Here is a 23,727-nt window from a genome sequence, read left to right as displayed (position 1 = left end):
AAAAACACAAAATTAAGTCTTTCCACTGTTAATCATGTTGATTAAGCTTTAATTAGAGGTGGCTGAATATTACAAATTGCAGCACATGTTCTCATAATATCATCAGCAAATGGAAGTACTGTAAGTGGTAGAGTGTTCTTTAAAATCCTGAAAGTTCTTATTCGGTTGATTGCTTTCTCAACATGGATTCTTAAGTTGGCAATCTCTTTAGTTTTTTTGCATTCCCTTTCTGTCATCTGAGACTTGACCCTTGCTCCAGGTGGGACATACAAAGTACAGTAGAAATGAAGCAGATCATCTCTTATCTGAAAACCTCGATCTGCCATACTCTAGCAAATTATAAAATCCACTGTCTCTCATATGTGTTGGTCAGTAGCCCTTCCCCCATAACCATTGGAGACAAAGGAAATAAATCCAGATGGAGTAATTCCAATCAAATATTTTATTGTGTTATGTTTCTTATAATCTGACCAGGTTGCTGCCTGGTCATCAAGTGATTTTGGTCTTTCAATTATCTCTGTGCAATCAATGATGCATCTTGTCTTGCTGTGAGCTCCATTGAAAGCATGAGGCAAATTTGTCTGTATTACTGCACTTGGAAGCCATGAAATTAATGGACCTCCTAACAAAGTGCTCAAAAATCGAATCCATGTGCAAAATATTCTTGAGCAGCAAGTAGTGAGCCAAGCCTTAAACGCATCAATACAAGCAAAAATTGATCTTTCTTTGTCAGTTTATGTGTTTTTGTTCTTTTCTGTCCATGTGTTTTGGCTTTGTGAGAAAATATGGTTTTTGATCCTCACCAAAGAACCAAATTTGGCATATATGGCTTCAAAACTGAAAACAGTGCATGAAACATCTTTACAGTCTGAATACCAGTGAAAAACTTCATCTTTCTATCTATTTTAATGCAATCTGCTGACATTCCCAGTGACTTGGCCTGTCTTTTCTCCAAAGTGCAAGATTCAAGCTCACTAGAAAGTTTATCAACAGCCACTTTGAGGTTGTTGTTTTCTTTAGTGATGGCTGAAATTTTTCCCATTAATTCCTTGACCGAGGGTGTTCCTGAGTCATAAGGTTGGCAACCCTCCTCATTGCAAGGACTTTCTAGGACATTGAAGATCTTGTGGTCTGACCTTGGCCTATTGTGATCATCATCATCGGCAACACAAGCAGTTGAAGAACTTGGTTGAGGCTCCACAGCTCTTCTCACTAAGGTGTCGCTCTGGCCAGGAGTCCACTCTTTGTTCCCCTTTCTTGTTCAGCGCATTAGTCTTGTCCACTCCTTTCTCTTCTCCAAATTTAGCTTAATGCTCGGAAAAACATGTAGTGTAAATGGGCAAGCACAAGGACAATCTTTGTGTGGTTGTCCTGAGTGTTCATCGCAGCTACTTTTCTCCCAATTTTTGAGTTTGTATCGACTGTTCATACAACCAATAACTGCACAATTTCCATTCACCATCTTTCGTGTTGCTAGACAGACAACTAGAGTTACGACAGGTATTTGCTGGAGCTTTGAAAATTTATCCTCCCCTTATTACAGACTGCACTACTGGAGATAAACGACGAAAATAGAACAATCAGGACTCGAGAAATCTCCCAGCCACCAGCGATCACCATCAACAAACACTCCTAACACAACGGTACGCTTGTTGTGGGTGAAATTTTTCTCCCAAAAACTCGGCCCAGTCCTCTGCGTGGATATGAGGCCACGGATATGCAATTGGTGTATCCTCATAATTTTAAAAAATATCATTTTCGTCCCTAAATTTCATTTTTTTCACGTTTATGAGGATTGATGTTACTTTTCGACTGAACACATCATATAAGTGCATGTACCTCACCATGTATCCCAGGGAGAGCGGCATCAATCCTCATAATTTTAAAAAAGTTAATTTCGTTCCTAAATTTCATCAATCCTCATAATTTAAAAAAATTAATTTTGTCCCTAAATTTCATTTTTTTTGAGTTTATCCTCTTCGAATGTCGTTTTCAGAGTAGGACGTGTTTTGGCTTCGCTCTCCTTCTAACACATATGTAAACTCATTTATGTAAACTCAGACCATTTATTGAACTGAACTTTTTTGCTATGGATACTAAACACATAGAAAAGATTATTGAGCGCCTCCTGGCGCCCATTAACAGCAAACTAGACGCTCTCCCGACGAAAAGTGACATTGAAAGTTCCATGCATATCTTCAGAGAAAAAGTTGTTCTTGTGGAAGAGAAAGTTGAAAGGGTTCATGGCGAAGTCAATGATCTGGCACAGTACATAAGACGCTTAGATCTTCGCATCTTTGGTGATTCGAAATCCTGCTTCCATGAAAAAACTGTGGAGCAATGGGCTTTGTAATATTTTGTCGAAGAATTGGCAGTATCCCTTCCCAAAGATGCAATTGAGCGAGCTCATCGCATCGGTAAGGTGAACGAAGGCAAGGTACAGGTGATCGTTTGGTTTAGTTCTTGGAAAAACAGATGCCTAGTTTACTCAAACAGAAAGAAGGGCAAGCTATCCATCAGTGTCAATTTAACCCAAGAAAATCAAAGCTTTTATAAAGCAGTGAGAGCAGTTGGAGAAAGAAATCCTGATAAAATTTGTTGATATAAACTGCTGTGTTGGCGTCAAGATGCAAAATGGTTCACTGAAATTCCCAAGTTCCTTCAAGGAATTAGTGGACACGTTATCCAAAATTGGGAATGTTGTCAAGGTTTTGAGTGCCTTTTATCACATTTTTGAGAGCAGCCATGGAAAGTTTTGATTCTAGTTGTGTTTTGTTACCTTCTTATTATTGCTGAAATGGTTTCTGAACATAGACTTCACGGAAATGTAAGTTTTTTGTTGAGTACCTTTTTTTCTATTTTGGCAAAAAGGATTAATAAATTCAAAATTAAAATTGGCCCAACTTCCAATTTCAACCATGTTTACAAGCTAAAGCTGTTATTGATAATTCTACTCAAAGCTCTTTTCATACAGTTCAGTCATGTGTCCATTGATTGGCATTATTCTTTTCAAACCTTCTTCATTAATTTCAATGTAGATTATTGTAATGAACCTTATCGGGTAAATTGTTATTTCTCTCTCTTCACACTTTCATTTACCTTTTGTTTCCCTGGCAAGGAAACACAAGCAAATAATCCTGTTACTTTTATTGATCTCAGGCGATATTCATCCAAATCCTGGGGCAAACATGTCCCTCAGGCATACTTGCAGATTATGTAATGCATGCGTACGTGTAAATGAAAGCGTTATTTGTTGCGATGTTTGCAATGCTTGGTTTCACATCACTTATGCGCGAATAAATAGTACAGTTTCCCACTTTGAAGATTCAAGAGTTTCATGGATTTGCGAACGCTGTGACAGCTCTAATTTTTCTCAAACACTTTTTTCGCCGACACTTACTTTTGAGTCCAACAATTACTTTTCTCCGATTTCAGATCCTTTAGGTGAGCCTGTTACATGTTCTAGTCCAGTCTCTTTAGCTAATTCACATAAGACGGATGTGAGCACCACTCCTATGGGTCCCCTGAAGGTCCTAACCGCCAATGTAAATCACTTTCTCGCTAAGCATTTGGAGTTAAAACAATTTATTATAGATAACGATATCGATATTGTAATAGCATGCGCAACTAAAATAGACAACAGTGTACAGGATGCAGAATTAGGCCTGAGTGATTTCGATGTATATCGTCAAGACAGAGATTTAAATGGCGGGGGTATGCTTGTTGCTGTTAAGAAAACTTTAAAATCTGTTCGATTAGATATATCGACAACTTGTGAACTCGTGGTGGTAAAATTATTGACAGAAAATACTATCCCTGCAATAATTGGTGCATTTTATCGTCCTCCCTCATCAAATCTATGCATAGAGGAGCTCAAGAACTGCTTACTAAAGATACCAAATCTTCATAGGGGAAACCTTTTGTTGTGCGGGGACTTTAATTTGCCGGATATTGATTGGTCCAAAAATAATTTAAAAGAACACCCAGCACATTCAGGAGAATCACGGCTGTTGCTTGAAACTATGGCAGAGTTTGGTTTAAGTCAACATAGGTTTAAGTCAGTTAGCTTTCCTACTAGACTATCAAATACGTTGGACCTCATCGTCACAAACAAGGAGTTTAGTGTAGGAGACATTAAATCTTGCCCTGGAGTCAGTGATCATGATATGATAATGTTTAATTTCTTTGTTAAGGCTGAGAGGTTGGTGTCTTGTGCAAGAAAAATATATCTTTATCATAAAGCAGACCTCGCAAGCTTGAAACAAGGCATAAACGATGCTTATTCTGAAATGATCTCTAGGCAGACGTACGATTGTGTGGATAACTTATGGTCCTATTTTAAAAATACCTTACATAAATTGATTGAAGACTTCGAGCCATTTAAATATGCCAAGACTAATTCCAATTTACCTTGCCTAAATGTTCGCGTTCGCAGGGAGATTCGTAAAAAGGAGAGGCTCTTTAAACGAGCAAAAAGGTCTGGCAACTAACTTGATTCTGTTAAGTTTAAAGCTCAAAGAAAGAAAGTGAAACATATTATAAAGAAAGCTCATGATGATTACGTTAACAACTATATAATGAATAGTGCAGATCAAAATCAGAAAAAGTTTTGGAAGTAAATCAAAGCAAAACGATTTTCTAGTACATCGATTAAATGTCTTATAACAAACGGCCAAACTTTTACTAAAACAAAAGACATTCTTGATACCTTGAATACAACATTCTATGAGGCCTTTAGCCTAGATAATAACCCCCGAGTGAAACTGTCATTGCTGGTCAAGTTGGTCTGAACTTTCCTGATATGCAAGCGATTGATATATCTTGCTCGGGTGTCAAAGCCTTAATTGATGGTCTCTATGCAAGTAAGGCACCAGGTCCAGATCATATTAGTCCTAAACTATTGAAGCTAATTCCAGAAGAAGCAAGTCGGTGTTTAAAACTTATTTTTGAATCTTCTTTGAGAAAATCTGAGGTGCCTAGAGACTGAAAGAAAGCAACAATCACTCCATTATTTAAAAAAGGAGCCAAATCCCAAAAATTACAGGCCTGTCTCGTTAACATCTATACCCTGCAAGCTCTTAGAGCATATAATAAAATCTGCCTTGTATGCCCATTTGGAAAATCATCAAATTATTACAAACAGGCAACACGGTTTTCGTAAGAAATATTTGTGTACCTCCCAGCTACTAACTCTTGTCCATAGTCTGGCTGAATCCATAAATTCAAAGGGCCAAACTGATGTTATTTTTCTCGACTTCTCTAAAGCTTTTGATAAGGTCTCTCCCAAGAAATTATTGTTTAAATTACAAAGATATAGTATACGCGGTGAAAACCTATCGTGGATTAAAGACTTCCTTTTTGGTAGAACGCAAAATGTTGTGATGGATGGCGAAGAATCGAAATCTTGTGATGTTTTTCCGGTGTTCCTCAAGGCTCTGTCCTTGGTCCTGTTCCTTTTCTTCTATATATAAATGACATTGTCACTGATGTTGATTCTAAGATCAATCTATTTGCTGATGATTGTGCACTTTACCGCGAAATAAAATCTTCAGAAGATGCTTTTGCTTTGCAAAATGACCTAGATAGGCTTTATAGATGGAGCTGTGATTGGGACATGGATTTCAATGTTACAAAATATTTTTCTATGTCTGTCACACTGAAAAAGAATATTATCGCAAGTGAATATTATATTTCAGTTGACCTGGTTGAAAAAGTACAGTCTTACAAGTATCTGGGTGTATATATTTGTAACAATATGCGTTTGAATAAGACAATTGAATAAGACGTTTGAATAATATAAGGCAAACATTACAGGAAGGCAAACAGATCCCTTGGATTACTGCGGAGAAATTTTTCTACTTGTTCACGGCAAATAAGAGAAAAACTTTATTTGGCGCTTGTGCGACCCCATTTGGAATACGCCTGCGAGGTTTGGTCCCCACACACAGCTGAATTGAAGCATAGAATTGAAATGGTACAAGAAAATAGAGCCAGTTTTGTAATGGGTGATTATCGTCAGCGGTCAAGTGTAACAGAATTATTGTTACATTTAACCCATTCACTCCCAGCTGTTATCAAGCTATTTTGCATTTAGCCCCAGCCTCTATTTCGTGTTTTTTGCTCTGATCCCCAAGACAATTTTATGAAGTTTAGAAAATAAGGGCTGACCATAGAAAAACTCATTTATCTCAAAAACCATAACTTCTTTTAACAAACATTCTAGAGAAAAGAAAGAGATACAGGATTAAGGATTATAATTATACCAAATTTTAGCTAATTTCTTGACAGATAATACCAATATTAATTGTTTTTCTTCATGGTAAGGCCTAAAAGCAGTCAATGAAAAAGCTGATTGTAACTCCAAGCTACATCCTTCGTTAATAACTTGAAACTTCTTATTCAATGAGCAATTTCTGCATTTCTGATTCTACATTAGGTTCTTTTTCCAGTGTCCATGGTCACTCTATCTTGCTTTAAATGCTCTACGCTTGCAAGAGTCTGGCTTTCCTTGTGAGGTTTCAATATGGTGTTTTTGAATGAAAGCTTTTACAACTTTCCACTGCTGTTTAGTTTCTTCTGGTTCGCTGACGCCTTGAAGCAAGTATAATAATTGAAAAACATTAGGTCGAACTAAAAAAACATTAGGTACATCCACAACCGTTTAGTAATAACAAGCTGTTGGGTAAAGTATAACAAGGTGTTGTGTTACAAGTTGATCGCAGTCCTCACTTGCTTTGGTTTACAATTCGTAACCACAAGAACTTCATTCGTGAAATCATCCTTTAATGCGTAATTGTAAAGGTTAGGTCCTGCAAATAGTCAATATTTTTTGAGACAACAAATAGTGGCAAGCGGTCTTTCTTTTTTCGCTAAGCAGATGCAAGTATTCACACTTCGGGAATCTGATTAGACGCCATCTTTTACCAGCGTTCTGATTTCAAACGGATTAGTTTCATTCCAAGTTGGATCCAGTGTGTCTCTGTTTTCTGTTCTGCACACAGATTTGCTTCTTTAGCAAGTTTTTCAAAAATAACTACCAGAAGAGAGTTTTGAAAAGTCAAACTTTGTCTTTCACTGTGCCAAAGAACTGTCGGGCCTATGCATTCCTTCCCTCAAAAGCTTGATCGCTCGACACGAAGGTCGCAATTCAAATTTGACTCGGTTGCGCCTTCATCACCTTCTGATTCTGGAGAGCTACTCTCCAAAACATCAGAAATATCAGCATCAGATTGTAATTCAAGTACTTCGTTGGTAAATTGGGTAAAAATGCTCCTCTTTATGGCTACTCCAAACACAACGGGAAGTAGGCCTACCATTGTTGGCAAACGGCCGCAGGATTTCAAGGCCGACGCATTGTAACGTATATAGTATGGGACCATATGCATATTTTTGCATATAAACAACGTTTAATTATTTCTGTATGGTTTCGTTTTTGTTAAGGAACAATAGCTTAAGTGTAAGCTAGCCAATAGGCAACAAGAATTCACGACGTCAAACGACGTCCGCGGGGAAAAATGCAAAAAAGCTTGCGACGTCTGTTATGGACTCCCTATGGACACCATTGTTTTAGAGTATCTATTATTGTATATCGGACTAGCCGAGTGAAGGTTGATGTTATGTTCAAGAGATATACAAAGAGTTTCTTTCCCGATCTTTACACTTACTTGCGGGCCAACATAAGATATAATAAAGTGGCGACGAGAAAAAGCGAATAATCAAGACTTGCAAGGAATATGCCTGCAAAACTTGACCTGACTTGACACCACTACCGTGTTTCGATCCCCATAGCGATCAAAGTAACCTTGCTGCACGTTGGAAAACATGGATTAAACGATTTCAAACATTCCTCAAAGCAGCCAACATCTCGAATAAAACACAGCAGCGAGCATTGCTACTCTACCAAGCAGGCCCTGAAGTCCAGGACATTTTCGAAACACTCACCGATACAGGAAGAGACGATGATGTGGACGCGGCAATCAAAAGTCTCACAGAATATTTTGCTCCAGCACAAAACACAGATTTTGAAATATTTTGTTTCCGCCAAGCAAAGCAACAACCCCAAGAAACTTTGGAGACTTTTCACACTCGCTTGAGGAAACTAGCTCAAACATGTTTATTTCCGACAGATTCAATGGATAGAGAAATAAAACAGCAAATTATTCAAGGTTGCTCGAGTTCCTCATTGCGGAAGTACGCCCTGAAAACAAAGGAGGTCACATTACAAGACATTTTGGTGAAAGGCAAAACAGATGAAATCAGTAAAGAACAGGCAAAAGAAATAGAGAGACAAACCACAGAGCCAACAGAAAAATTGCAAGCCATGAAAATCGAGCTCAAACGGGACAGACCGAGTGGGAAAGGAAAAACACATCAAAAACACAATTCTGCAAATCCACCTTCACGGAAACCAGCTATTTGTTACAACTGTGGATTCGATTACCCTCATCGAAATAAACCCTGCCCTGCCAAGGGAAAAGTATGCAGTTACTGCAAGAAACAAAATCACTTCACTCGCTGTTGCAGACAACGTCAGAAAAGCCAACAAAACCGCGAGAAAGTAAACATAGTACAAGACAATACAAGCTCAGATGACAGCTCAGAGGAATATGTTTACTGTATGGATAAATCGAACGAATACACAAAGAAATTGGAGACTAAGCTCAAAATCAATGGACAGGAAGTTTGGTTTCTCATCGACACATGGGCGAGTGTCAACATTCTGGATGAAAAGTCATTTGACAGAATTAATGCCACAGAGAAACCAGTCACGATCACGAAGTCAAACACCAAAATCTTTGCCTACGGATCAAAAGCACCACTCCAGCTATTAGGTACTTTCGAAGAAACTGTTCAAACAAGTAAAAAGATTTCTCTTGCACGATTCCATGTTGCAAAGAACGTAAAAGGGAATTTGCTCAGTTCTCAAACGGCTCAAGATTTGCACCTTATCAAAATAAACATACACAGCGTACAGCAAGAAACAAAAACAGCCACACAAACACATTCAGCCCAGCCCACGGTAAATTCACCAAGTTACGTCAATCACTTGTTGAAGCAACACAAGAAGGTTTTTAAAGGTGTCGGAAATTTGAAAAACTTTGAAGTTAAACTACACACAAATCCTGCAATCAAACCAGTCATCCAAGCACAACGTCGTATCCCTTTCCACATACGAAAGAAAGTCGAAGAAGAACTAAAGCGACTCAAGGAAGATGACATAATCGAAAAAGTGGAAGGAGCCACACAATGGGTAAGTCCTTTGGTAATTACCCCGAAGAAGAACAGCGAAGAAATAAGAATTTGCGTGGACATGCGTTTACCCAACACCTCAATTTTACGCACAAGACACCCTATGCCAACGACAGATGAACTGATTGCTGATTTAAACGGTGCGTGTCATTTTTCTAAACTTGATTTGAAACAAGGATACCATCAGCTGACACTGGCAGAAGAGTCAAGAAATCTAACAACATTCACAACACACAAGGGACTCAGGAGATACAAAAGACTTTGCTTTGGAGTAAACTCAGCAGCAGAAATTTTCCAAAACACCATTTCTCAGACTATTCAAGATATCAGCAATGCCAAAAACATGTCTGATGATGCAATTATCTGGGGAAAGACCCTTGAGGAGCACAATATTGCATTAGAGAAAGTATTGCAAAGATTTGAAGAAAAGGGAATTACTCTCAATGAAGGGAAATGCCGTTTCAACAAAACACGTCTTCAATTCTACGGCCTAGTCTTCAGCAAGGAAGGAGTTAGCCCTGACCCAAGTCTGGTACAAGATTTTGCCAATACACAACCACCAAAGAATGTTAGTGAAGTCCGTAGTCTACTAGGAATGTCTCAATACTGCGCAAAATTTATTCAAGACTATGCATCAATCACAGAGCCCCTGAGAAGGTTGACACAGAAAAATGCACAATTTCAATGGGGAAAAAGCCAACAATAAGCATTCGAGAAAATAAAGAAAGCTCTATTATCGGATCCAGTTATGGCCTACTTTGATATTGCCAAACACATAGCAGTCACTACAGATGCCAGTCCATATGGAATTAGTGCAATACTGTCTCAAACATCGACACCGGAAGCGACAGATCACAAAATCGTAGCATATGTATCAAGATCGTTTACACCTGTCGAACAGCGTTATTCTCAGACTGAACGAGAAGCACTAGGACTAGTATGGGGAATTGAACGTCTACATCTGTTCCTATATGGAGCAGGAAACTTCGATGTCTTTACAGATCACAAGGCACTCGAAACAATCTTCAACAATCCAGTTGCCAAACCACCCGCTCGTATCGAGAGATGGCAATTGCGACTGCAAAACTACAGCTTTACCGTAAAGTTCAAGAAAGGATCAGATAATCCGTCAGACTACCTATCAAGACATCCAGCATCGCATCGCTCAGAGCAAGACACAATTGCCGAAGAATATGTAAACTTCATCACCAAAAATGCCATTCCAAAAGCCATGACATTGAAAGAAATTGAGGAGGAGACGGAAAAGGATAAAACCCTCCAAGTTGCAATTGACCTGATTCTCAGAAATCGATGGCATGAAATGGATAAAATCCAAGATCCTACCATCAATAGACGAGATCTCAAAGTTCTTTGCAGCATCAAACAAGATCTCACTGTCACAGGAAACATAATTCTAAAGAGCACAAGAATCGTCATACCACAGACACTACACCGCAAAGCTATAGAACTTGCTCATAAACCAGGACATTCAGGGACAACTAAGACCAAAATGTTACTGCGTGAGAAAGTATGGTTCCCATATATCGATAAAACAGTGAAAGCATTCGTAGATCAATGCACTGCTTGCCAAGCAACGGGACATGAAAACAGCAAGGAACCGATGCAGTCAACAGACCTACCACCAGCACCATGGCACACGGTCAAAGCGGATTTCTTTGGACCAGTACCATCCGGAGAATACTTGCTGTCTGTCATTGACACATACAGCCGTTTTCCTGAAGTCGAAATTGTTAAATCAACGGCAGCAGGAAGCATCATTCCAAAACTTGATCGTATTTTTGGAACACACGGGATTCCAGTCAAGTTTATATGTGACAATGGTCCACCATTTAACGGAATTGAAATGGAAATATACATTAAAACATGGGGAATTGAATTCAAACCAGGAACACCACTATGGCCTAGACAGAATACAGAAGTAGAATCTTTTAATCGACCTCTCAAGAAACTACTTCAAACGTCTAAAATTGAAGGAAACAATTGGAGAAAGGAACTGCACTTATTTCTGTTAAACTATAGGTCAACACCACACTGCACAACTCAAGTTGCACCCGCTGAACTTCTCTTCAATCGTGTGATCAGAAGGAAAATTCCTGCCATAGGAATCACGTCGAAACCATCCAACAAACACAAGCTTGTCAAACGAAACGATAGAGATAGCAAGACAGAAGCCAAAGTCTACTATGACAAACGTCAGCACACAAAACCATCCGACATCAAAGAAGGAGATCTTGTACTCGTCAAACAAGAGAGAAAGAACAAACTGACAAGTAAATTCGATCCGAAGCCATATCGCGTCATTGACATCAGAGGAACTAAAGTAATCGCTGAAAGATCTGACCATAGGATAACTCGAAACATTTCATTTTTCAAAAAAATTTATAACTCCTTTGAATCAAAAATCGAATCAGAGACTGATGATGATGATGATACAATTCAAACAGACACTGAACCTGAAGCCGATATTGTACGTCGATATCCAAGGAGACCACGCATGATGCCTATGTACTATGGTCAAGTTATCACACATTGAAAACTACTTTATTAATAAACTGCTGAATATATAACCGATGTTAGTAATTTTGATTTCCGAAGAAGAGGAGAGATGTTATGGACTCCCTATGGACACCATTGTTTTAGAGTATCTATTATTGTATATTGGACTAGCCGAGTAAAGGTTGATGTTATGTTCAAGAGATATACAAAGAGTTTCTTTCCCGATCTTTACACTTACTTGCGGGCCAACATAAGATATAATAACGTCATTTGACGTTTTTGGGGAAATGTGCCAAACACTCTTTGACGCCATTTGGCATCAACGGGAATGAATGGGTTAAAATGGGACTCACTCGAACTGCGTAGATCAATATTTCAGTTAAAATACGTTCATAAAATGTTTACAAACCAGGTTGCTTTGAAACCCCTTGACTTTTTTTCATTGGCAGCTTTTAGAATGACAAGAGGGTCACACTCAAAAAAGATTATGCCAAAATTTGGAAAAGTTGATGCTATTAAATTTTTATTCTTCTTTTCCATCATACCCATTTGGAATAGCTTGCCTGATAACATAGTTAATCAGTGTAAGTCAGAATCCTTTCACAGTCTATGTAGAAACCATTTCAGCAAACGATAGATGCCTAGACATTTGTATTGACAATGGGTCGTTAAATGTAATTTTGATGATGATGATGAGGATGGATGTTATTTTGAGGAGCGGCATCAATCCTCATTATTTAAAAAAATTAATTTCGTCCAAAAATTTCATCAATCCTCATAATTTTAAAAAAAACTAATTTCGTCCCTAAATTTTTTTTTTAATGTTTATGAGGATTGATGTTACTTTTCGACTTAACACATCACATTAGTGCCTGTACCCTACCATGTATCCTAGGAGAGCAGCATCAATCCTCATAATTTTAAAAAATTAATTTCGTCCCTAAATTTGATTTTTTTAATGTTTATGAGGATTGATGTTACTTTCTGACTGAACACATCACATAAGTGTATGTACCCTAGCATGTATCCCAAGTAGAGCGGCATCAATCCTCATAATTTAAAAAAAAAGTAATTTTTGTCGCTAAATTTCATTTTTTTCACGTTTATGAGGTTTGATGTTACTTTTTGACTGTACACATCACTTTACTGCATGTATCCTACCATGTATCCCAAGGACAGCGGCAACAATCCTCATAGTTTTAAAAAATTTAATTTTCGTTCCTAAATATCATTTTTTTTCACGTTTATGACGATCGATGTTACTTTTCGGCTAAACACCTCACATTAGTGCATGTATCCTACGTTGTATCCTAATGAGAGCGGCATCAATCCTCATAATTGAAAAAAAAAATAATTTCGTCCCTAAATTTCATTTTTTTCACGTTTATGAGGATTGATGTTACTTTTCGACTTAACACACGACAATAGTGGATGTACCCTACCATGTATCCCAAGGAGAGCAACATCAATCCTCATAATTTTAAAAAATATCATTTTCGTCCCTAAATTTCTTTTGTTCACGTTTATGAGGATTGATGTTGCTTTTCGACTGAACACATCACATTAGTGCATGTACCCTACCATGTAATCTACCTAGTAGAACGGCATCTATCCTCATAATTTTGAAAAAATTCATTTCTTCCCTGAATTTCATTTTTTTAATGTTTATGAGGATTTATGTTACTTTTCGACTTCACACATGACAATAGTGGATGTATCCTACCATGTAACCCAAGGAGAGCAGCATCAATCCTCATAATTAAAAAAAAATCATTTTGTCCCTAAATTTCATTTTTTTTCACGTTTATGAGGATTGATCTTACTTTTTGACTGAACACATCACTTTACTGCATGTATCCTACTATGTATCCCAAGGACAACGGCATTAATCCTCATAGTTTTAAAAAATATAATTTTCGTCCCTAAATATCATTTTTTTCACGTTTATGACGATGATGTTACTTTTTGACTGAACACATCACTTTACTGCATGTATCCTACCATGTATCCCAAGGACAGCGGCAACAATCCTCATAGTTTTAAAAAATATCATTTTCGTCCCTAAATTTCATTTTTTCACGTTTATGAGGATTGATGTTGCTTTTCGACTGAACACATCACAAAAGTGCATGTACCCTACCATGTATCCTACCTAGTAGAGGGGCATAAATCCTCATAATTTACAAAAAATGTCATTTTCGTCCCTAAATTTCATTTTTTCACGTTTATGAGGATTGATGGTACTTTTCGACTGAACACATCACAAAAGTGCATGTACCCTACCAGGTATCGTAGGAGAGGGGCATCAATCCTCATAATTTAAAAAAATTAATGTCGTCCCTAAATTTCATTTTTTTAATTTTTATGAGGATTGATGTTACTTTTCAACTGAACACATCAGATAAGAGCATGTACCCTACCATGTATCCCAAGGAGAGCGGCATCAATCCTCATAATTTTAAAAAAGTTAGTTTCATTGCTAAATTTCATTTTTTTTCACGTTTATGAGGATTGATGGTACTTTTCGACTGAACACATCAGATAAGTGCATGTACCCTACCATGTATCCTAGGAGAGGGGCATCAATCCTCATAATTTAAAAAATCATTTCGTCCCTAAATTCAATTTGTTAATGTTTATGAGAATTGATATTACTTTTCGACTGAACACATCAGATAAGTGCATGTACCCTACCATGTATCCTTGGAGAGGGGCATCAATTCTCATAATTTAAAAAAATCATTTCGTCCCTAAATTCAATTTGTTAATGTTTATGAGAATTGATATTACTTTTCGACTGAGCACATCACAAAAGTGCATGTACCCTACCATGTTTCCCATGGAAAGCGGCATCAATCCTCATAATTTTAAAAAGTCATTCTCGTCCCTAAATTTCATTTTTTCATGTTTATGAGGATGGATGTTGCTTTTCCGCTGAACACATCACAAAAGTGCATTTACCCTACCAGGTATCCTAGGAGAGGGGCATCAATCCTCATAATTTAAAAAAATTAATTCCGTCCCTAAATTTCATTGTTTTAATGTTTATGAGGATTGATGTTACTTTTCAACTGAACACATCAGATAAGTGCATGTACCCTATCATGTATCCCGGGGAAAGCGGCATCAATCCTCATAATTTTAAAAAAGTCATTTTCGTCCCTAACTTTCATTTTTTTCACGTTTATGATGATTGATGTTACTTTTCGACTGAACACATCAGATAAGTGCATGTACCCTACCATGTATCCTAGGAGAGGGGCATCAATCCTCATAATTTTAAAAATAGCATTTTTGTCCCTAAATTTCATTTTTTCACGTTTATGAGGATTGATGGTACTTTTCGACTGAAAACATCACACAAGTGCATGTACCCTACCATGTATCCCAAGTAGAGCGCCATCAATCCTCATAATTTTAAAAAAGTCATTTTCGTCCCTAACTTTCATTTTTTTCACGTTTATGAGGATTGATATTACTTTTCGATTGAAGACATCACAAAAGTGCATGTACCCTACCATGTATCCTAGGAGAGGGGCATCAATCCTCATAATTTTAAAAATAGCATTTTCGTCCCTAAATTTCATTTTTTCACGTTTATGAGGATTGATGGTACTTTTCGACTGAACACATCACACAAGTGCATGTACCCTACCATGTATCCCAAGTAGAGCGCCATCAATCCTCATAATTTTAAAAAAGTCATTTTCGTCCCTAACTTTCATTTTTTTCACGTTTATGAGGATTGATGGTACTTTTCGACTGAACACATCACAAAAGTGCATGTACCCTACCATGTATCCTAGGAGAGGGGCATCAATCCTCATAATTTAAAAAAATCATTTCGTCCCTAAATTCAATTTGTTAATGTTTATGAGAATTGATATTACTTTTCGACTGAACACATCAGATAAGTGCGTTTACCCTACCATGTATCCCAAGTAGAGCGCCATCAATCCTCATAATTTTAAAAAAGTCATTTTCGTCCCTAACTTTCATTTTTTTCACGTTTATGATGATTGATGTTACTTTTCGACTGAACACATCAGATAAGTGCATGTACCCTACCATGTATCCTAGGAGAGGGGCATCAATCCTCATAATTTAAAAAAATCATTTCGTCCCTAAATTCAATTTGTTAATGTTTATGAGAATTGATGTTACTTTTCAACTGAACACATCAGATAAGTGCATGTACCCTATCATGTATCCCAAGGAGAGCGGCATCAATCCTCATAATTTAAAAAAATTAATTTCATCCCTAAATTTCATTTTTTTAATGTTTATGGGGATTGATGTTACTTTTCAACTGAACACATCACAAAAGTGCATGTACCCTACCATGTATCCTAGGAGAGGGGCATCAATCCTCATAATTTAAAAAAATCATTTCGTCCCTAAATTCAATTTGTTAATGTTTATGAGAATTGATGTTACTTTTCAACTGAACACATCAGATAAGTGCATGTACCCTATCATGTATCCCAAGGAGAGGGGCATCAATCCTCATAATTTAAAAAAATTAATTTCGTCCCTAAATTTTATTTTTTTAATGTTTATGAGGATTGATGTTACTTTTCAACTGAACACATCAGAAAAGTACATGTACCCTATCATGTATCCCGGGGAAAGCGGCATCAATCCTCATAATTTTTAAAAAGTCACTTTTGACCCTAAATTTCATTTTTTTAATGTTTATGAGGACTGATGTTACTTTTCAACTGAACACATCAGATAAATGCATGTACCCTATCATGTATCCCAAGGAGAGCGGCATCAATCCTCATAATTCAAAAAAATTAGTTTCATCCCTAAATTTCATTTTTTTAATGTTTATGAAGATTGATGTTACTTTTCGACTGAACACATCACATTAGTGCATGTACCCTACCATGTATCCCAAGGAGAGCGGCATCAATCCTCTTTATTTTAAAAAATATTAGTTTCGTCCCTAAATTTCATTTTTTTAATGTTTTTGAGGATTGATGTTACTTTTCAACTGGACACATCAGATAAGTACATGTACCCTATCATGTATCCCAAGGAGAGCGGCATCAATCCTCATAATTAAAAAAAATTAATTTCATCCCTAAATTTCATTTTTTTAATGTTAATGGAGATTGATGTTACTTTTCAACTGAACACATCACAAAAGTGCATGTACCCTACCATGTATCCTAGGAGAGGGGCATCAATCCTCATAATTTAAAAAAATTAATTTCGTCCCTAAATTTCATTTTTTTAATGTTTATGAGGACTGATGTTACTTTTCAACTGAACACATCAGATAAATGCATGTACCCTACCATGTATCCCAAGGAGAGCGCCATCAATCCTCATAATTTAAAAAAATTAATTTCGTCCCTAAACTTTATTGTTTTAATGTTGATGAGGACTGATGTTACTTTTCAACTGAACACATCAGATAAGTGCATGTACCCTATCATGTATCCCAAGGAGAGCAGCATCAATCCTCATAATTTAAAAAAATTAGTTTCATCGCTAAATTTCATTTTTTTAATGTTTATGAGGATTGATGTTACTTTTCGACTGAACACATCACATTAGTGCATGTACCCTACCATGTATCCCAAGGAGAGCGGCATCAATCCTCTTTATTTTAAAAAATATTAGTTTCGTTCTTAAATTTCATTTTTTTAATGTTGATGAGGATTGATGTTACTTTTCAACTGAACACATCAGATAAGTACATGTACCCTATCGTGTATCCCGGGGAAAGCAGCATCAATCCTCATAATTTTTAAAAAGTCACTTTTGACCCTAAATTTCATTTTTTAATGTTTATGAGGATTGATATTACTTTTTGATTGAACACATCACAAAAAAGCATGTACCCTACCAGGTATCCTAGGAGAGGGGCATCAATCCTCATAATTTAAAAAAATTAATTTCGTCCCTAAATTTCATTTTTTTAATGTTTATGAGGATTGATGTTACTTTTCAACTGAACACATCAGGTAAGTGGATGTATCCTATCATGCATCCCAGGGAAAGCGGCATCAATCCTCATAATTAAAAAAAAATCATTTTCGTCCCTAAATTTCGTTTTGTTTCACGTTTATGAGGATTGATATCACTTTCCCGCTGAACACATCACAAAAGTGCAAGTACCCTACCATGTATCCTACCTAATAGAGGGGCATCAATCCTCATAATTTTAAAAAATATCATTTTCGTCCCTAAATTTCATTTTTTCATGTTTATGAGGATTGACGGTCAGGGGCGAAACTTCACTATTTTCATTAGGGGGGTATGAAGCTAAGTTGCCCGACGAAAGGGCGTGGCATGGTTGATGAAATGGCGTGTCCTACATGAACTTCATTTTTAGAGCACATCGCCTCAAGGGCTGAAATCATCAGGAAGCCCGAGAGAGGGTCTTTAGACTCAGGCTGTTTGTTTTAAGTCAAAAAATATGCCTCTAGTTTTTCTGGTGTTGGCTATAAACATTTGTTTCCGAAAAGCAAGCATTTGTAAGGCCTGTCTTTTCTATAAAAGAAATTTTATCAAAGTGGAACACCAAAACACAGCTTGGGAATTTCGGAATTTAGAAACAGCTACGCAGATCACAATGTTTCAAGAAAAAAGAGCTTCAGTTGCATTCTCTGAGTTTCATTTTCATTTTTCGGTTGCTCCGGAAGCAATTTCAATATTTTTAGACACCCAAGCACAAAGTACGTATATCTAAATTCACCATAACAAAATCCCTCAAGCAAAGAAAAGTTTTTTATTGGAGGTATTTTACAGGTATACCTATCATCAAAGCTCAATTTTCATGTTTTCGTAATCATGGATATTGTTCAGAAATAGAATAAACTCGAAAGATTTTTGCAATTCATATCTTAACTACAATTTCTTGATAAATTTTATATTATTTCCCGCTTGAACTGATCAAAACTTCCTGTTACTTGTTATGGTTATTCAAATTTTTTTGGTTAAAAAACTTTGGCGTCTGTATGACCATTTTCTAGCGAAGGGTGCAATACTTTCGAACCGTAAGTGTAAAACCTTAAGAGAATTTTGGGGCATAACTCCTTATGGATGTATTGTTGTGAAGGAGCAGCACGCGGTTAATCCTTCACTCTTTCCTAGACCTCGAAGTTGCATTAGTCAGTTGTTCACGCCACGTTGTAATGAAAAGCTGTTCACGTTGGATCATGTTTATTGTAAATAGTTTTATTATGCTCCTGTTGATGTTATGAAATGTTTAAAAACCCAAATGATGTCTTCTTCAAATATCCTGACCTAAATCTCTAAAACATGTTTGATTTCATGAATGAAAGTTTCATACATTTGGAAAAGAAAATATTGATTGATTTTCTCAACAACGTATTCCGAGATGGTATATCCTCTATGCTTTGATTCATGGTGCTTCTAAAACTGTTAGTGTTCTATGGGCTCCGAGGCAGGATGGAGCGTTAGGGGGAGGGGGGGGGCTTTTCAAGGGAAAATTTAGAAATCACAACAAAAGAGTTTTAAAAAAGCTCACTTGTTTTGCAAAAAGTAGGGGGAGGGGTATACACAGTATTCATTTCCTTCTTGCATCAAACACACTTTACTTTCCGTATATACTTTTGCTGTCGATCAATACTTCAGACTTCATCTCGAGGCGAAGATAAACATGTGCGCGTTGAGCTCCAGACGAAAGCGCTGATCGGTGGACGGACGAAAGACAGAAATGTATATATGTTGATGTTCCTTGCCTCGTTTCTGTTTTGTTTTCCCAACTGGGAGGAGATTGAAAAAAAGTTGGGGAAAAGACCATGAATTAAAAAAACCAACCTAGGGCAAAAAGTAGCAATAAAAGTGCAACCTAAAGAAAATTTCCAGATTTGCCCGACAGATACACTGGCAGCCATAAATTTGCCCGACAAAATCTGCTTTTTTGAAGATTGGGGGGGTGCAGCACCCCCCATATCCCCCCAGTAGTTTCGCCCCTGTTGACGGTACTTTTCAACTGAACGCATCACAAAAGTACATGTACCCTCTCATGTATCCCAAGGAGAGCAGCATCAATCCTCATAATTTTAAAAAATATCATTTTCGTCCCTAAATTTCATTTTTTCACGTTTATGAAGATTGATGTTGCTTTTCGACTGAACACATCACAAAAATGCATGTACCCTACCATGTATCCTACCTAGTAGAGGGGCATCAATCCTCATAATTTTAAAAAATATCATTTTCGTCCCTAAATTTCATTTTTTCACGTTTATGAGGATTGATGTTGCTTTTCGACTGAACACATCACATTAGTACATTTACCCTACCATGTTTCCCATGGAAAGCGGCATCAATCCTCATAATTTTAAAAAAGTCATTTTCGTCCCTAAATTTCATTTTTTCACGTTTATGAGGATGGATGTTGCTTTTCCGCTGAACACATCACAAAAGTGCATGTACCCTACCATGTATCCTAGAAGACGGGCATCAAACCTCATAATTTAAAAAAATTAATTTCGTCCCTAAATTTCATTTTTTTAATGTTTATGGGGATTGATGTTACTTTTCAACTGAAGACATCAGATAAGTGCATATACCCTATAATTTATCCCGGGGAAAGCGGGATCAATCCTCATAATTTTTAAAAAGTCACTTTTGACCCTAAATTTCATTTTGTTTCACGTTTATGAGGATTGATATCACTTTTCGACTGAACACATCACATCAGTGCATGTACCCTACCATGTATCCCAAGGAGAGCGGCATATATTCTCATAATTTTGAAAAAATTAATTTCTTCCCTAAATTTCATTTTTTAAATGTTTATGAGGATTTATGTTACTTTTCGATTTGACGCACGACAAGAGTGGATGTATCCTACCATGTATCCCAAGGACAGTGTCATCAATCCTCATAATTTTAAAAAAGTCATTTTCGTCCCTAACTTTCATTTTTTTCACGTTTATGAGGATTGATGTTACTTTTCGACTGAACACATCACATTATTGCGTTTACCCTACCATGTATCCCAAGTAGAGCGCCATCAATCCTCATAATTTTAAAAAAGTCTTTTTTGTCCCTAAATTTCATTTTTTCACGTTTATGAGGATGGATGTTGCTTTTCCGCTGAGCACATCACAATAGTGCATGTACCCTACCATGTATCCCAAGTAGAGCGCCATCAATCCTCATAGTTTTAAAAAAGTCATTTTCGTCCCTAAATTTCATTTTTTCACGTTTAAGAGGATGGATGTTGCTTTTCCGCTGACCACATCACAAAAGTGCATGTACCCTACCATGTATCCTAGGAGAGGGGCATCAATCCTCATAATTTAAAAAAATTAATTTCGTCCCTAAATTTCATTTTTTTAATGTTTATGGGGATTGATGTTACTTTTCAACTGAACACATCAGATAAGTGCATATACCCTTCAATTTATCCCGGGGAAAGCGGGATCAATCCTCATAATTTTTTAAAAGTCACTTTTGACCCTAAATTTCATTTTGTTTCACGTTTATGAGGATTGATATCACTTTTCGACTGAACACATCACATCAGTGCATGTACCCTACCATGTATCCCAAGGAGAGCGGCATATATTCTCATAATTTTGAAAAAATTAATTTCTTCCCTAAATTTCATTTTTTAAATGTTTATGAGGATTTATGTTACTTTTCGACTTGACGCACGACAATAGTGGATGTATCCTACCATGTATCCCAAGGACAGTGTCATCAATCCTCATAATTAAAAAAAAATCATTTTGTCACTAAATTTAATTTTGTTAATGTTTATGAGAATTGATATTACTTTTCGACTGAACACATCACATTAGTGCGTTTACCCTACCATGTATCCCAAGTAGAGCGCCATCAATCCTCATAATTTTAAAAAAGTCATTTTCGTCCCTAACTTTCATTTTTTTCACGTTGATGAGGATTGATGTTACTTTTCGACTGAACACATCACATTAGTGCGTTTACCCTATGATGTATCCCAAGTAGAGCGCCATCAATCCTCATAATTTTAAAAAAGTCATTTTCGTCCCTAAATTTCATTTTTTCACGTTTAATAGGATGGATGTTGCTTTTCCGCTGACCACATCACAAAAGTGCATGTACCCTGCCATGTATCCTAGGAGAGGGGCATCAATCCTCATAATTTAAAAAAATTAATTTCGTCCCTAAATTTCATTGTTTAAATGTTTATGAGGATTGATGTTACTTTTCAACTGAACACATCAGATAAGTGCATGTACCCTACCATGTATCCCATAGAGAGCGGCATATATTCTCATAATTTTGAAAAAATGAATTTCTTCCCTTAATTTCATTTTTTCAATGTTTATGAGGATTTATGTTACTTTTCGACTTGACACACGACAATAGTGGATGTACCCTACCATGTATCAGAAGGACAGTGTCATCAATCCTCATAATTAAAAAAAGTCATTTTCGTCCCTAACTTTCATTTTTTTCACGTTTATGAGGATTGATGTTACTTTTCGACTGAACACATCACATTAGTGCGTTTACCCTACCATGTATCCCAAGTAGAGCGCCATCAATCCTCATAATTTTAAAAAAGTCTTTTTCGTCCCTAAATTTCATTTTTTCACGTTTATGAGGATGGATGTTGCTTTTCCGCTGAGCACATCACAATAGTGCATGTACCCTACCATGTATCCCAAGTAGAGCGCCATCAATCCTCATAGTTTTAAAAAAGTCATTTTCGTCCCTAAATTTCATTTTTTCACGTTTAAGAGGATGGATGTTGCTTTTCCGCTGACCACATCACAAAAGTGCATGTACCCTACCATGTATCCTAGGAGAGGGGCATCAATCCTCATAATTTAAAAAAATTAATTTCGTCCCTAAATTTCATTTTTTTAATGTTTATGGGGATTGATGTTACTTTTCAACTGAACACATCAGATAAGTGCATATACCCTTCAATTTATCCCGGGGAAAGCGGGATCAATCCTCATAATTTTTTAAAAGTCACTTTTGACCCTAAATTTCATTTTGTTTCACGTTTATGAGGATTGATATCACTTTTCGACTGAACACATCACATCAGTGCATGTACCCTACCATGTATCCCAAGGAGAGCGGCATATATTCTCATAATTTTGAAAAAATTAATTTCTTCCCTAAATTTCATTTTTTAAATGTTTATGAGGATTTATGTTACTTTTCGACTTGACGCACGACAATAGTGGATGTATCCTACCATGTATCCCAAGGACAGTGTCATCAATCCTCATAATTAAAAAAAAATCATTTTGTCCCTAAATTTAATTTTGTTAATGTTTATGAGAATTGATATTACTTTTCAACTGAACACATCAGATAAGTGCATGTACCCTACCATGTATCCCATGGAGAGCGGCATATATTCTCATAATTTTGAAAAAATGAATTTCTTCCCTAAATTTCATTTTTTCAATGTTTATGAGGATTTATCTTACTTTTCGACTTGACACACGACAATAGTGGATGTACCCTACCATGTATCAGAAGGACAGTGTCATCAACCCTCATAATTAAAAAAAATCATTTCGTCCCTAAATTCAATTGTTAATGTTTATGAGAATTTATATTACTTTTCGACTGAGCACATCAGATAAGTGCATGTACCCTACCATGTATGCTACTAGGAGAGGGGCATGAATCCTCATAATTTAAAAAAATTAATTTTGTCCCTAAATTTCATTTTTTTGATTTTATGAGGATTGATATTACTTTTCAACTCAACGCATCACACAAGTGCATGTACCCTACCATGTATCCAAAGTAGAGCGGCATCAATCGTCATAATTTTAAAAAAATATCATTTTCGTCCCTAAATTTCATTTTTTTTAATGTTAATGAGGATTGACATTACTTTTCGACTGATCACATCACACAAGTGCATGTACCCTACCATGTACCCTAAAGAGAGCGGTATCAATCCTCATAATTAAAAAAACTATCATTTTCGTCCCTACATTTCATTAT

The 23,727-nt window shown here is 36.6% G+C and overlaps 1 pseudogene; it reads right to left on the bottom strand.

The window, feature by feature from the left end:
* Positions 1 to 41: 41 nt before the first annotated feature.
* On the bottom strand, positions 42 to 1,042 carry LOC148959676 (uncharacterized; annotated as a pseudogene).
* Positions 1,043 to 23,727: the final 22,685 nt, after the last annotated feature.

The sequence above is a fragment of the Rhopilema esculentum genome, chromosome 9 (assembly GCF_057945365.1).
Source record: "Rhopilema esculentum isolate cy_ngs chromosome 9, ASM5794536v1, whole genome shotgun sequence".
Lineage (NCBI taxonomy): Eukaryota > Metazoa > Cnidaria > Scyphozoa > Rhizostomeae > Rhizostomatidae > Rhopilema > Rhopilema esculentum.
The sequence above is the reverse complement of the archived record's forward strand: the minus strand, read 5'-3'. Positions and strand labels throughout refer to the sequence as shown.